General features: G+C 46.6%; 1 protein-coding gene and 2 pseudogenes across 2 annotated transcripts in view; 1 reads left to right on the top strand and 2 right to left on the bottom strand.

The window, feature by feature from the left end:
* The window catches only part of afg2a (AFG2 AAA ATPase homolog A), a 594,246-nt gene that overhangs the window by 221,447 nt on the left and 359,744 nt on the right, over positions 1 to 13,055 (bottom strand). The window lies entirely within an intron of this gene.
* The window catches only part of LOC139228211 (RLA class I histocompatibility antigen, alpha chain 11/11-like), a 127,140-nt pseudogene that overhangs the window by 75,891 nt on the left and 38,194 nt on the right, over positions 1 to 13,055 (top strand).
* Positions 651 to 888, bottom strand: LOC139252217 (U2 spliceosomal RNA; annotated as a pseudogene).

Genomic DNA, 13,055 nt, shown 5'->3' with positions numbered 1-13,055 from the left:
AATGAATGTAGAGCATGCCAGGAGCAGCACCAAGAGTTCCTAAAAATGAGGTGCTAACCTGATGAAGCTCCAACACAGAACTGCAGGTTAAACAGCATAAGCAGTATGTTTTAGACAGCGCTAAGTGATCCCACAACCAACAGATCAGATCTACAGTCTTGCCACATATAGTCGTGAATACTGGTGGAAAATTAAACAATTAAAGGGAGGTGGCTCAATGACTATCCCCATCCTCAAAGATGGCAGAGTCGAGCACAAGTGCAAAAGACAAGGCTGAAGCATTTGCAACCATCTTCAGCCAGAATGGCTGAGTGAATGATTCATAGTGGCCTCCTCCTGAGGTCCCCACCATCACAGATGCCAATCTTCAGCCAATTCAATTCACTCCACATATCATCAGAAAAGCCAACACTAGCCCGGCTGTCGTGCTGAAGATTTGTGCTCCAGAACTAGCCGCGCCTCTAGCCAAGTTGTTCCAGTACAGCTACAACACTGGCATCTACCCGACAAAGAGGAAAACTGCCCATGTATTTTTTTTTTCTTTTTTCGTAGCCAATCTTTCCAATTTTTTGTCAAATCACAAACGCCAGAGGTCACCTTGCACACATCAAGGATCACTCTGCGCCAATGCTCTTAGCCAAAAGGCCGAGAGCCACTGCACCGTTCCTGGAAGTACTGCAATACCAGGTTCGTGCCATGGAGGTGGATGGGTCAGGCCCCCCACACACCTCCGTGGAGGTGGATGGACCAATCCACCCCACCCACCTCCTATTTCCAAAAAGCATAGGAGAACCACCTTCCTGATCCAGGGAGAACCACTTTGGGGTCATGGTTACTCCCCTGTCAGGTCAGTTACGCATGATCTTAGCCAAAAGGCCGAGAAGTATGTCCTGTCCGCAAAAAGCAGGACAAATCCAATCCGGCCAATTATCGGCCCATCAGTCTACTCTCAATCGTCAGCAAAGTGATAGAAGGTGTTGGTGACAGTGCTATCAAGCGGCAATTACTCACCAATAACCTGCTCACCAATGTGCAGTTTGGGTTCTGCCAGGACTACTTGGCTCCAAACCTTATTACAGCCTTGGTCCAAATATGGACAAAAGAGCTTAATTCCAGAGGTGAGGTGAAAGTGACTGTGCTTGACATCAAGGCAGCATTTGAACGAGTGTGGCGTCAAGGGGCCCTAGTTAAATTCAAGTCAATGGGAATCAGGGACAATCTCTCCACTGACTGCAGTCATACCTAGGACAAAGGAAGATAGTTGTGGCTGTTGGAGGTCAATCAACTCAGCCCCAGGATATTGCTACAGGAGTTCTTCAGGGCAGTGTCCTAGGCCCAACCATCTTCAGCTGCTTCACCAATGACCTTCCCTCCATAAGGTCAGAAGTGGGGATGTTCGCTGATGTTCCATTCGCAACTCCTCAGATAACGAAGCAGTCCATGCAGCAAGACCTGGGTTGGCCTGATAAATGGCAAGTAACATTCGCGCCACACAAGTGCCAGGCAATGACTATCTCCAACAAGACAGCGTCTAACCACTGCCCCTTGACATTCAATGGCAATACCACTGCCGAATCCCCCAACATCAACATCCTGTGGAGGTCACCATTGGCCAGAAACCTAACTGGACAGCCACATAAATACTGTGGCTACAACAGAGTTTAGAGACTGGGTATTCTGCGGGGAGTCTCCCACCTCCTGACTCCTCAAAGTCATTCCATCATCTACAAGGCACAAGTCAGGAGTGTGATGGAATATTCTCCACTTGCCTGGATGAGTGCAGCTTCAACAACACTCAAGAAGCTCAACACCATCTGACAAAGCAACCCGCTTGATTGGCACCCCATCCACCACTTTAAACATTAATTCCCTCCACCACCAGCGCAACATGGCTGCAATGTGTACTATCTACAAGATGCTCTGCAGCAACTCACCAAGGCTTCTTCGACAGCACCTCCAAAACCCTCCAGGACAAGAGCAGCAGGTGCATGGGAACACCATCATCTCTAAATTTCCCTCCAAGTCACACACCATCCCAACTTGGAAATATTTTGTCGTTCCTTCATAGTTTCTGGGTCAAAATCCTTTAACTCGCCCCTAACAGCACTATGGGAATACTTTCACTATGCGAACTGCAGTGGTTCAAGAGGGCAGCTCACCACCACCCTTTCAAGGGCAATTAGGGATGGGCAATAATGCTGGCCTTGCCAGCGACACCCACATCCCATGAACACATTTTTTAAAAGTCCATTTACTGCCAATGTGGGATTTTTTTTTGGTATTAAAGAATGTGATCTGCATCCACCAGGAATTTATTAAGCCGCACAACTCATTTCACATAGGACCATTACACAGTGCAGAGAGAAGAGTTCCAAAAGGTGAAAGGGGAGTATACCTCAGCAACCTGGGTTATGGAGAATAAATATCGAAATGTTTCTTGCTTTCGATTATGATCCAGAAATCATTGCTGAGTGTGTATCTGTGTGAACGAGGGTGAGGACAGAATTGGGCAGTGATGCCCCACAATAAATATCCTGCCGGAATTTACTATCAAGGTTCAAGCATAATCATTTAGGTGAGGCATTGAATGGACTGCTGGTCCCTTAAAACCACAAGCAACAATGAGTCAATGCCTTCAGGAAAGGCAGAGAAATTAGAAAATTAGCAGAAAGAAAGAGTGCGGAAGCTCTGTTGGAACTCTTGAAGGGTTAATGAGTATGATGTTTTTGCTGTCCAAGCGTCGTCAATAAAGGAATGAGGAATGTCAACAGGAAATAAAGGAAATCGCTAATTTAGCACCTTGCTTCAAATTGTTAATACAGAGTGTTCTTTGCCTGCAGCTCATTACAGGTTAGTGAAAGATCAAACACATCCCACCCAGGTTGGGAATCCTGACATCACTTGCTGTGTAACATCTGATCACAATCCTGTGTCACTTAGTTCTACCCGGTGAGTAATAATCGGCCACTTGCTTCACAGCCAACTGTTTAATTCAGTTCAACACAGGAAGCACCCCACAGTGCCCAGGCGCACCTCATGCTGAAACTAACAATAAGTGGCTGTCACATCTGCCTGCAAGTGACACAGGCACACACACAGACACCACTACATCATCTGCCCCCGCCCCCACACACACACTTTCCAGACACTGGGGTGCTCAGTGATAAGACAGAACACAACTTGTGTCTACACTGTGCCAGGAAGAAATTGTTCCAGTCACACTTTTATTTTTTGTATCAACTATGTACAAATGATGAGGTGTACCAAATAAAGAGAGTAACTGTCAATCAAAAGCCGGCATTCCTCTATTAAAGTTGTGATTGATGTCCCATTTAACTTGTCCACTCCCTTCCCTTCCTCCTTAAATGAGGACCATTTAGAACACAATCATGGCAAATTTCCTACTGAAAACAAAGGAATCGAAAACGTGGTAATGAGTATGCAGGGTGGCCGCAGTTTGGTTAGTGGTCAACAGTGACTGACGCTGGTGCTCTGTCAGGTTTATTTTTTTATACCTCACCAATTCTCTCCTCAAAGTGTTGACTTCTTCCTGGGGGATAGTTTTACAGTTGTTCTCTGGTACTTTGCTCAAGTACTTTCCTACATTACAACAGTGACTACACTTCAAAAAGTACTTCATTGGCTGTAAAGCGCTTTGGGATGTCCGGTGGTCATGAAAGGTGCTATATAAATGCAAGTCTTTCTTTTTCTTTTCTAAGTGATAGCCACGACAGTAACAACTTGTATTTATAGAGTGCCTTCAATGAAGAATGCCTTCAATGTCAAGGTGCTTTACAGAGGGGATAGGAAATATAAATAAAATACACAAAGGAACAGACACTGAGCCATGGTGGAACAGTTACAAAAGGTAACCGAAAGCATGGTCAAAAAGATGTTTTTTTGAACAGGTTTTTAAAAGAGAGAGAAGTGTAGTGGCAAAAGGATATAGAGGGAGAATTCCAGACAGTAGGGCCAAGGCAACCAAAGGCTATGCCACCAATTGTGGGGTGAAGGGAATGGGAAGCAGTGAGTGTTGGCCTGCTATTTTACCAGAGGGAGAATCACAGTTGAGCCTGACTCGATACTCACCTGACATTTAGATATCGATTAGGAATGGGAACCCAGGCTGATTTTCCTTTCTCTATTCTAGGACAATAAAACCAATTGGGAGCACGACCTGGTGCCCCAGTTAAGATCAACTAATTCTGCATAGTTACTGCCTAACACACTGAGCCATCAAAGGAACTTAGTGGGTTTGCTTGCTAATTGTCAAGAAACTACACCATCAGTACCCAACCCAAAATAACTCAGTGAGTAAATGCGCAGCCAAGGATGGTCACAAGTTCAATCCCTGATCTGGGCTGCGTTAGTTCATTATAGTTAAGGACGCAGTAACAGAGGTAGCACAAAGAAACTTAGAGGGCGAAATTGCATATCGTCCCGTTTGGGAGTGGTAACCTTCGTGAGGCAGGACATCCTGTGCCAGGCGCAGAAGTCCCGTCCCACGATGTAAAATGGGGTTACCGTCCCCGAGACAAAGTGGAGCACAAGGTCGGGCGTGCCACATTCTGTCGGGGGCAGCTCTGGGGCGCTGATCGAGCGCAAGTCAGAGCGCTCAGTGGCCTCTCCATGTAGCGCTGAAACGATCACTAGGCTCCTCCCCTTCCGTTAAAGAGTAGCACACGCTGCGAGCTCTGCATGTGTTTCAGAGACCTCCACTAGGCCATCGAGGATGCAGGGTGCAGTGGCCGCAGCCCGGCACTGAAGCAGAGTGCTGGGCTGCATGATTGCGGCATGGAACCGCAAAAAATAACACGGAGGCAGGACTGGTAAGTCGGAGGACAACACAAAATGGGGGTGCGCAACTCCCCTTTAAACTCCGTCCATAAGCAGAGTGTGGCCAGGTTCATGGCCCGAGAGGCTGGCACTGACATCGCCCGCAGCGGCCTCACGGGGCGCTGGCCAATTTCCGCAGCGGGGCAAAAACAGGTTGTGCGGGGCGAAAATGGGGTGCTGCGCACGCTGATGATGTCATCACTGGAGGTGCAGCAGCCCAGCACGCTACTGGTTTTGCATATCCACTAACTCCCGCGCAATTTCGCTGGAACCAGTAGTGCCCCCGTCACCCCCACCTGGGCGACAAGTGGTTTGCACCCAGTTAGCGCCCTCCAGAGGTGCTAACGGCAGTTGCATACCATGCAAATTTCTCCCCTTCAGTGGCCCCAAGTTTCCACATGATTTGCTCCTGATTTTTAGGAGCAACTGGTGTAGAACGGAGTATCTTAGAAATCGGAATTCTCGTCATTTAGTTTGCTCCAGTTCTAGTCAGTTAGAACAGTGTCACTTTGGAACAGAATTTTCTTTTCAAAAGGGAGCGTGTCCGGCCACTTACGCCTGTTTTCAAAGTCTCGTGAGTGAAAACTTACTCCAAACTAACTGAGAATGGAGTAAGTGAAGATTTTTATACCCTCGAAAAAACCTTGTCTACACTTTAGAAAATCAGACGTAGGTTACAAATCAGGCGTAGGGAATGGTGGGGGGAGGGTTTAAAGGGAAGTTTACAAACATTAAACACTTCAGTTTTACAAATAAAGAGCCATCATCAATAATAAATGATAAAGACATCAATAAATCAACCAATAAATCAATCCAAAAAAATTAATAAGAAATAATTCTTTTTTTAAAAAATCAATAAATAAAACAGTTTCTACTTACCGACTGCAGCACCGGGAGCCCTCCAACAGCGTGCTGGGATGCCCCCCCCCCCCAGTGTGTCTCTGTCAGTGTCTCTATCTCTCTGTCTGTCTGTGTGTGTCTCTCACTCTCTGTCTGTGTCTGTGTTTCTGACAGCGAGGGGAGGGGGAGGAGGGGGGTAGAGGGAGAGGGGGGGGAGGAGGGGGGTAGAGGGAGAGAGGGGGGGAGCAGAGGGAGGGAAGGGGGAGGGATGGGGGAGAAGGGGGAGGGATGGGGGAAGGGCGGGAGAAGGGGGGAGGGGTAGGGGGAGAAGGGGATAAAGGGGAGATGGGGGGAGAAAGGAGATGGGGGGAGAAGGAGATAGGGGGGAAGGAGATAGGGGGGAAGGAGATAGGGGGGGAAGGAGATATGGGGGGGGAAGGAGATGGGGGGGGGAGGAGATTGGGGGGGGGAAGGAGATTGGGGGGGGGAAGGAGATGGGGGGGAAAGGAGATGGGGGGGAAAGGAGATGGGGGGGGAAGGAGATGGGGGGGGAAGGAGATGGGGGGGGGAAGGAGATGGGGGGGGAAGGAGATGGGGGGGGAAGGAGATGGGGGGGAAGGAGATGGGGAGGGGAAGGAGATGGGGGGGGGAAGGAAGGAGATGGGGGGGGGGAAGGAGATGGGGGGGGGGAAGAGATGGGGGGGGAAGGAGATGGGGGGGAAGGAGATGGGGGGAAGGAGATGGGGGGGAAATGAGATGGGGGGAAATGAGATGGGGGGGAAGGAGATGGGGGGGAGAAGGAAAGATGGGGGGGGGGAGAAGGAAAGATGGGGGGGGGGGGGGAAGGAGATTGGGGGTGGGGGGGAAAGGAGAAGGGGAAGGGAGGCTGAACGGGCCGGGCCCGAGACTTCTGGCAGGGCCCGTCCCCAGCACCAGATTTACAGGTAGGTGGCGTTGGGTCGGGTCGGGGGGGTGGTGGGAGGGAGGTCGGTTCGGTTCGGGTCGGGGGGAGGAGGGAGGGAGGGAGAGGGAGGTCAGGTCGGATCCAGTCCCGGGGGGAGTGGGGGGGGGGGGCGGGGGAGCGTGAGCGGGAGTCGAGTCGGGTTGGGAGGAAGCAGGAGCTGGCCGTGGGAGGAGCCTTATTCACGCAGCCCCAGTGAGGCCATTGGGCCAGGGCTAGGGGCTGCGTGATTCGGGCCCCTCCCACACAGTTTCGGGCGCCTGGAGCTACTGCACTCGCGCGCCCACTGTAGCGCGCATGTGCAGAGGTCCCGGCACTGTTTTCAGCGCAGGGACCTAGCTGTGCCCCCTACAGCTCCTGCTGTGCTGCACCGAGGGCCAGAGGACCTGCAGGGAGGTGGAGAATACGGAGGTTTTTTTAGGCGCACTTTGTGGCGTGAAAAACGGGCGTCCAGGTCGGGACTGCGCCGTTCTAGGCGCGGCTCGAAACTTGGGCCCAGTGTCCCAAAGCTAGTGAAAGAGTAAAAAAAAAGCCAGTGATCCAGCCTCTGATTGCTATCCAGAGTGAGTGTGTGTGCATGCCGCTCACACATGACAAGGTCGCAGGGTAGACAAAATGGACTCACCAAAAATAAGTGGTCAAAACTCACCTTCAAAGTTCACACATGAACAATATTTCAGGGCTGTCGCTAACCGTGCAGTAATTTTTTCACAGCAAATCATGTTTATTTCCTCAAAACATGTGAGCAGGTTGTTCTTTGCCTGAAATAATCTTAAAGAAATGTTGTTGCTGTAACATGAAACGGCTCCGCGAGAGCTTATATTGGTACTTCACTTGGAAGTGGGTTAGGGGGTACATGGTTGCCAGGACCTGAGGCCAAGTGGAGAAATGTCATATTTCAATGCCTCAACCTCAATAAAATCATGAAAATAAAGCTTATGGTCAAATTTTGGGTGCTTTTCCCTATGAATACTCAAGATTGTGTTATTGTAGGATCTAATACTGGATTTTTTTTGAATAACGTTATCCTTTCACACATGAAAGAATCTAGTAAATTGAAAAACACATACATCACCTTAAAACAACAAAATATTGCATGATTGTCCTTTTAATTAATTAATTGTGCTCAATCACACTTATTAATAAGAGTCATTCTGCAGTAGCTGGAAAATTTCAGCATAACATCATTACTAATATACTGTGCCGTATATTACATTTAGAAATAATCTGGCAAGATTTCAATGTTTGTTAATTTTTTTTAAACTGAATTAATTTTGTCCCTCCAACCCTAAAGTAAAAGGGGAGAGGAGAAGAATTTGAAACAATATAAATTGCTCACAAATTCTTCAGAACAGGCTAACGGTCACAACACACCTGCTATTAGTGGTGGTTGTTTTGTGAACATATAAACATATCCATTTCCTTCCTTTAAAAATTAGATTTATTTATTTATCCAGAGTGTGTGCAAGAGAGCTCTTGTCATCCATAAATATTAATGTTTTATACTCCATGACGTACATTTTATAAACTAAGTTAAATTACTTGTCTTATACAAACAAGCCACTAAAACTCCTACACAGCAAGAATAAAAAAGTTGTTTATAATGCACCAGGATTATCTGCTCAGAGGTGTACTACATATATCTTTGCAAATTTAGTCACAAAACTGATGTCGTCCCTCCCTTTAGTGGCCTTGATTTAATCAGACCTGAAAACTAATTGGCTGTTGAATTACCCAAGTTGCAATGGATCCGGTTTATTCCGATTAAGAGGCAGCACATTAATGCTGGGATTTTTCTTGGGGCTTGTGTAATTTCAGCGGAAGATGGACAGAAGCCCTGCTTACTGTGTTAAATCGAGAGAACCCCACAGGAAATTGCCAGCATAAGAGATGCAACTCCATAAATAAAATATCTTTTAAAACATTTAATGGAAATTAAAACTGCTTTATTGATGACAAAGTTAGTTAAGACAATGATTAATTGAGCCATACAGGCACATTGGGCCATATGGTAATTGAGCCATACAGGCTATGAAGGCACCAGGTTTGATTCCCTCTACTGATTTAGCTGATCTGAGCCAGAACAACCGTAGGGGTGCTGGAGTTGACCTCAGCATCTGTGCCAACCATCGTGCTCAGAGCAGACAATTCACCTTTTCAATCCCCGTCTGCTCCATTTGTATAGTGGCCCCATAAATATTAATTTTGGCTCTGGTTGACTTCCTCCAGAAAGTAACGTGCCTCTTCTGCATGTATGTGACTCTCAGTGCTCACTCTCCTGTGACGATGCCTTGACCTTGCTATAAACTCAACCCAAGTGCACCCATCCCCCACCCCCCCCCCCTTCCCCAGCATCTTAAACACCCCCGCCAGTTGCCCCGTTACATGGAAGTGCCACTTTGAAAATTTCCCTTCACTGAGTCAGTGGTGGAGCAACAAAAAAGGCTCGAGTCCAATAACGGTGTACTGCCAATAGATGACTAAGATTGAATCCCAAAGGTCACTAATGCATTCACAAAACACAGAGATCAATAAAGAGCACTGCAAAAGGGAAATTAAAAAAATACCTCGACCTTTGGGTCAGGAAGAGATGCACCACAATTGTGTTCTGCATTGTATAACTTCAGATTTTGTCGACAAGTGAAAATAAACATTTTCCTGTTTTGCATTCCTAGCTTAAAAACTTCTTGCTTCCATTCTTCTCCAGTTAAATCACCATCAGTGGCACATTCATGGAATGCATGCCCTGACTCATCACATTTGTTGGAACGTTGGATGGAATGACAGTCACTGCCACAATGCAAACCCACAATTGTACAAGTGCTGGGCAGGCAGCCGCATGCTGGTAGCACAACCAGGCATTTCTTATTTACACTGGATGCGTGCTCGGAGTATAATAACCTGTCAGACAAAGCAGCATTAAGTACATCTGATGCATCACGAGATCAAAAATCCTATGTGATGGCTATTCACTTTCAGAAACTTTTGGCGAAGCAGGATTCTTTCTGTTGAAGTTTAAAGGTGCTTTAGAATTCAAGGCTTTGAGTTTTAAAAGATTTACTGTAAGCCACCATTCAGTTGCTCATTTAACTACATTTTTCAGAGCTGCATGAACTGTGAAACGTTCTTTAAGCTGTAAAACTTTGCTGTGTAAGACAATCTTTCCTCCTTTAAGTCGCCCACTCCTCTGCATATAACATCTCATCTTTTGTCTCACAAATTATCTGTCCACCCCTCTGAAAGCTGCAGTACAGTATTGTTGGTGACAGGTTACTACAATGCTACATCCATGTGGCCATTATTTATATGAAAGCTGAATAAGTGAGCAGTAGCAAGCTATATGGTCATGGGAAGCATCACAATCAGGTTCAATCTCGTCCTCATTTGACATCCACATACATGCAATTCCAGCAGCAGTTACTGGTCAGAGATCAGGAGCAGGAACCCTGGCTGATTTTTCCCTTCTACCTTAGAATTCAGTTGCAGCATCTCTACTGTTGCCCTAGCTGAGATTCGCTAACTGAGCACAGACCAAAGTTCAAAAATTGAGGTCTTCTTTTCTGTTCAGTTTAGCTACTCATTGGATTATTCACTAAACAGGAGCTCTCATACCCTCAGTTTCAGCCATTTAACAGATTCCGTACCATAACATGCCCTGATGTCCTCTGGTCACAATATTCTCGCACAATTAACTGGCCAGTTAACAGTATTTTTAGCTAGAACTCCACATATCCTGAATTTTATATTGGTGTGTCACAAGACATTAAGGTGCCATTACAAAGAAAATGGCTGAGCAATGTATCACTACCATCTAAATCTCTGAATCCTGATGGTCATAGAGCTTGCTATTACTCACTTGTTCAGCTTTCATATAAATAATGGCCACATGGATGTAGTGTTGTAGGTAGCCTGTTACCAAGCCACAACGTAAATGACTGAAAGGCTCCAGTGAGCAGATATCATTAAGTCAATGGAGGCAAATCTGCTTTGTCAGAGGCGGACATCGGATAAATGATGCAGCAGAAAGTATCAATGGAGGAAGCAGAACTTTCTTTGGGGGTAAGTTCCACTGTGTGCCTCCAGAAGCTAAGTGGCAGCGGCTGCAAAGTGAAACAGTTAAAGGCAGCAGCACTTGCGTCAGGTCAGGTTCAGCATTGTGATTCTAACAGTAGCCAACTCTTTTTGTTCTGGCCTCAGGCTAACCGAGAGCTATACAGGCTGGAAATGCAACTTTGCCATTGTTGGCCTGTACAGTCCTCCCATCCTACATTAGGGAAAGTCTGTGGAAAAGGATACAGTCACGAGCGAAACTTTGCAGTAATTTTTCCACATACTCCTCTAGATCATCAACATTCTCACTTCCACCATCAATTGTAAAAACTGATACAAAATATTTGTTTCATATTTCCACCATACTCCACAACTAGATTTTCCCCCTTCATTCCCGAGTAGTCCTACCCTCTCTTTAACTATTGTTTTACTTTTAATGTTCTTATAAAAGCCTTTACTACTTACTTTTATGCTAACCTTTTGTTGTATTCTCTTTTAGCACTCCAAATAATTTGACATTATGGTTTCGCTTCAAATGGGCCTGTAATATTAATGGGTATCGGATGAGATGTGCTAAATATCTCAGTGTTGCTTAATCTGACCTATAGTATAAATAGAGCAAATTTAGCACCAAGGAAGCCGGGACATGTGATGGATCTGCTTCCAATGGATTTGTAATATAAACTTGCATCAGATGAAATGTATTAAATGTACTATTTGGCAATAGGTTCACTTTAATAGTTGCTGCACTAGGTTTTTTTTTTGGCTCAGTTAATATGGCAGCCACTGGCAAATTCATTTTCTTAAATGAAAATAGCAATCAATATTTATATACAGTTGGTCCCAAGCGATGATTTAGGCCAGACAGGAAAAGAGCGAAGGACGTGAAAAGACTTGCATTTATATAGTGCCACATTATAGTGTGTCATAGCTAGTAAGTTACTTTTGAAGTACAATCACTTTCATTTTGTAAGCAAACATAGCAGCCAATTTGGGCACAGAAAGATCCCACAAACAGCAATGATTTACTAGACTAATGAATCTGTTTTAGTGGTGCTGGTTGAGGGATGTAGGCCAGAACAGCCCTGGCCTTTTTCAAATAGTGCCAGGGATCTTTTGCACCCACTAGAACAGGGAGACGGACCTAAATTCATTGGGTTCAATTTTGCCCAAGCCTGTTTTCTGCTGTATTGCCAGAGTTATGCCCGTTTTTCATGGCCAGAAATGCAGCAGAAATATTTTGCCAAAGTTTCCCCGATCTATAATTCGAAATTGACACCACGCAGTATGTCCTGTTGTCTCGGGGGGTGGAGTCTGCTGTCTACTCCGACAAAACGATGCCGCACCTTCCGCGACAAAAGAAGTGACGTTTTTGCAATGGATGCACATGCGCAGTACAGCTCAGAGTTGGCAATCGGCCATTTTGAAAGAGACAGTTATGTGTGTGAGAAGGAGTGCTGTGTGAGAGCATTGGAAAAATTGGAGTTTCAGCAGTACAAGATGCAACGCGGTGCAAGGACCAAAAATTTCTTGCAGGATGAAGTGGCGGCACTAGTTACTGTGATTGAGAACAGATGGCAGGAGCGGGACACCAAGTTCCAGCCTGAACAGAATAACATCTTCGAATCCAACCTTCCAGACCAAGAACATGGGGTGAGGGGGAGGGGGAGGGGGAGGGGGAGGGATGGAGCTGGATGAAGCCCCCACTGTTTTACTGACTTAGGAGGAGGTGCCGCTCATTGCGGTGACAGCCCCTTCCGTGACTAGTGGTTTGAGTACTGATGGGACATTCCATGGTTTCTGAATGTCTGAAGCTGCAGGTCCCAGTGGAGGGGTGCAGCGAGGCACATCCAGGCTCCAGCATCCCAGGCTACGGGTCCCAGTGGTGGGGTGCGAGCCACACCCGCGGGGAGGAGGGGAAGGAGGGTGGGACCGCGCTCCCTTGAGGTGCAGGATCTAACAGATGTGCTTCAGATGATAGCAATGAAAGGGGAGAGCACTGACCTTACACGATCACTCCTGGACACCATCAGTGGGGTGGACAACGTAGTAGCGGGACTGTCGGGAGAAGTAACAGCAATCTCGTGAGAAATGAGAACGATGTCAGTGACCATGAGGGAGGGAATGTCACAGGTAGGTGATGTGCTGTCAGTGAACATCAGGGAAGGAATGTCAGAGATGGTTCAAATACTATCACTAAACAAGAGGAGGGAATGTCACAGGTTGAGACAGTTTTGCTCAACGTGAGAGGGGGAATGTTGCAGGTCGTTGAGACACTGTCAGGGCTCATGAGGGACGGCATGTTGGAGTTAACTGCTGCAATAAGGAAACACGCCTAGACCCTGCACCCTTTGACTGAATCAACTGC

This window comes from Pristiophorus japonicus, chromosome 2, assembly GCF_044704955.1.
Source record: "Pristiophorus japonicus isolate sPriJap1 chromosome 2, sPriJap1.hap1, whole genome shotgun sequence".
NCBI classification, from domain to species: Eukaryota; Metazoa; Chordata; class Chondrichthyes; family Pristiophoridae; genus Pristiophorus; species Pristiophorus japonicus.
This window is presented reverse-complemented; position numbering and strand designations above follow the sequence as displayed.